General features: G+C 46.9%; 7 non-coding genes and 2 pseudogenes across 7 annotated transcripts; all 9 read left to right on the forward strand.

The window, feature by feature from the left end:
- The window catches only part of LOC146254978 (5S ribosomal RNA), a 109-nt pseudogene extending 71 nt beyond the window's left edge, over window positions 1–38 (forward strand).
- Window positions 39–212: 174 nt separating this feature from the next.
- Window positions 213–331, forward strand: LOC146254979 (5S ribosomal RNA). The gene has a single exon (XR_014730593.1). It is a non-coding gene; the product is annotated as a 5S ribosomal RNA (ribosomal RNA).
- A 172-nt stretch (window positions 332–503) lies between these two features.
- Window positions 504–622, forward strand: LOC146254980 (5S ribosomal RNA). Its single transcript, XR_014730732.1, has one exon. It is a non-coding gene; the product is annotated as a 5S ribosomal RNA (ribosomal RNA).
- A 174-nt stretch (window positions 623–796) lies between these two features.
- LOC146254981 (5S ribosomal RNA) lies at window positions 797–905 on the forward strand (annotated as a pseudogene).
- A 176-nt stretch (window positions 906–1,081) lies between these two features.
- On the forward strand, window positions 1,082–1,200 carry LOC146254982 (5S ribosomal RNA). The gene has a single exon (XR_014730906.1). It is a non-coding gene; the product is annotated as a 5S ribosomal RNA (ribosomal RNA).
- Window positions 1,201–1,364: 164 nt separating this feature from the next.
- On the forward strand, window positions 1,365–1,483 carry LOC146254983 (5S ribosomal RNA). Its single transcript, XR_014730744.1, has one exon. It is a non-coding gene; the product is annotated as a 5S ribosomal RNA (ribosomal RNA).
- Window positions 1,484–1,675: 192 nt separating this feature from the next.
- LOC146254984 (5S ribosomal RNA) lies at window positions 1,676–1,794 on the forward strand. Its single transcript, XR_014730391.1, has one exon. It is a non-coding gene; the product is annotated as a 5S ribosomal RNA (ribosomal RNA).
- Window positions 1,795–1,986: 192 nt separating this feature from the next.
- LOC146254985 (5S ribosomal RNA) lies at window positions 1,987–2,105 on the forward strand. Its single transcript, XR_014730722.1, has one exon. It is a non-coding gene; the product is annotated as a 5S ribosomal RNA (ribosomal RNA).
- Window positions 2,106–2,299: 194 nt separating this feature from the next.
- Window positions 2,300–2,418, forward strand: LOC146254986 (5S ribosomal RNA). The gene has a single exon (XR_014730392.1). It is a non-coding gene; the product is annotated as a 5S ribosomal RNA (ribosomal RNA).
- The last annotated feature ends 82 nt before the right edge of the window (window positions 2,419–2,500 follow it).

The raw sequence follows: 2,500 nt of genomic DNA on the forward strand, positions 1-2,500 counted from the left end.
GATGGGAGACCGCCTGGGAATACCAGGTGCTGTATGCTCTTTTGCTCATTCACTTAGAAACTGAAATCTTGCAATATGCACAAGTAGTCCTTCATGAAAGGGGCTGGAAGCTGTTTTCATTTTGACACGAGAGAGAGAGAGAGAGAGACCACCTTGCATTGTCAATTGCTAAATCTGTATATGGATAAGTAGCCTATGGTTGTCAACTTATTTTGTACGGCCATACCAGCCTGGCAACGCCCGATCTCGTCTGATCTCGGAAGCTAAGCAGGGTCGGGCCTGGTTAGTACTTGGATGGGAGACCGCCTGGGAATACCAGGTGCTGTATGCTCTTTTGCTCATTCACTTAGAAACTGACATCTTGCAATATGCACAAGTAGTCCTTCATGAAAGGGGCTGGAAGCTGTTTTCATTTTGACACGAGAGAGAGAGAGAGAGACTACCTTGCATTGTCAATTGCTAAATCTGTATATGGATAAGTAGCCTATGGTTGTCAACTTATTTCGTACGGCCATACCAGCCTGGCAACGCCCGATCTCGTCTGATCTCGGAAGCTAAGCAGGGTCGGGCCTGGTTAGTACTTGGATGGGAGACCGCCTGGGAATACCAGGTGCTGTATGCTCTTTTGCTCATTCACTTAGAAACTGACATCTTGCAATATGCACAAGTAGTCCTTCATGAAAGGGGCTGGAAGCTGTTTTCATTTTGACACGAGAGAGAGAGAGAGAGAGACTACCTTGCATTGTCAATTGCTAAATCTGTATATGGATAAGTAGCCTATGGTTGTCAACTTATTTGGTACGGCCATACCAGCCTGGCAACGCCTGATCTCGGAAGCTAAGCAGGGTCGGGCCTGGTTAGTACTTGGATGGGAGACCGCCTGGGAATACCAGGTGCTGTATGCTCTTTTGCTCATTCACTTAGAAACTGAAATCTTGCAATATGCACAAGTAGTCCTTCATGAAAGGGGCTGGAAGCTGTTTTCATTTTGACACGAGAGAGAGAGAGAGAGAGAGACCACCTTGCATTGTAAATTGCTAAATCTGTATATGGATAAGTAGCCTATGGTTGTCAACTTATTTCGTACGGCCATACCAGCCTGGCAACGCCCGATCTCGTCTGATCTCGGAAGCTAAGCAGGGTCGGGCCTGGTTAGTACTTGGATGGGAGACCGCCTGGAAATACCAGGTGCTGTATGCTCTTTTGCTCATTCACTTAGAAACTGACATCTTGCAATATGCACAAGTAGTCCTTCATGAAAGGGGCTGGAAGCTGTTTTCATTTTGACACGAGAGAGAGACTACCTTGCATTGTCAATTGCTAAATCTGTATATGGATAAGTAGCCTATGGTTGTCAACTTATTTCGTACGGCCATACCAGCCTGGCAACGCCCGATCTCGTCTGATCTCGGAAGCTAAGCAGGGTCGGGCCTGGTTAGTACTTGGATGGGAGACCGCCTGGGAATACCAGGTGCTGTATGCTCTTTTGCTCATTCACTTAGAAACTGACATCTTGCAATATGCACAAGTAGTCCTTCATGAAAGGGGCTGGAAACTGTTTTCATTTTGACACGAGAGAGAGAGAGAGAGAGAGAGAGAGAGAGAGAGAGACCACCTTGCATTGTGAATTGCTAAATCTGTATATGGATAAGTAGCCTATGGTTGTCAACTTATTTCGTACGGCCATACCAGCCTGGCAACGCCCGATCACGTCTGATCTCGGAAGCTAAGCAGGGTCGGGCCTGGTTAGTACTTGGATGGGAGACCGCCTGGGAATACCAGGTGCTGTATGCTCTTTTGCTCATTCACTTAGAAACTGACATCTTGCAATATGCACAAGTAGTCCTTCATGAAAGGGGCTGGAAGCTGTTTTCATTTTGACACGAGAGAGAGAGAGAGAGAGAGAGAGAGAGAGAGAGAGACTACCTTGCATTGTCAATTGCTAAATCTGTATATGGATAAGTAGCCTATGGTTGTCAACTTATTTCGTACGGCCATACCAGCCTGGCAACGCCTGATCTCGTCTGATCTCGGAAGCTAAGCAGGGTCGGGCCTGGTTAGTACTTGGATGGGAGACCGCCTGGGAATACCAGGTGCTGTATGCTCTTTTGCTCATTCACTTAGAAACTGAAATCTTGCAATATGCACAAGTAGTCCTTCATGAAAGGGGCTGGAAGCTGTTTTCATTTTGACACGAGAGAGAGAGAGAGAGAGAGAGAGAGAGAGAGAGAGAGACCACCTTGCATTGTGAATTGCTAAATCTGTATATGGATAAGTAGCCTATGGTTGTCAACTTATTTCGTACGGCCATACCAGCCTGGCAACGCCCGATCACGTCTGATCTCGGAAGCTAAGCAGGGTCGGGCCTGGTTAGTACTTGGATGGGAGACCGCCTGGGAATACCAGGTGCTGTATGCTCTTTTGCTCATTCACTTAGAAACTGACATCTTGCAATATGCACAAGTAGTCCTTCATGAAAGGGGCTGGAAGCTGTTTTCAT

Source organism: Hypomesus nipponensis, chromosome 15, assembly GCF_054491055.1.
Source record: "Hypomesus nipponensis isolate SF chromosome 15, ASM5449105v1, whole genome shotgun sequence".
NCBI lineage: Eukaryota > Metazoa > Chordata > Actinopteri > Osmeriformes > Osmeridae > Hypomesus > Hypomesus nipponensis.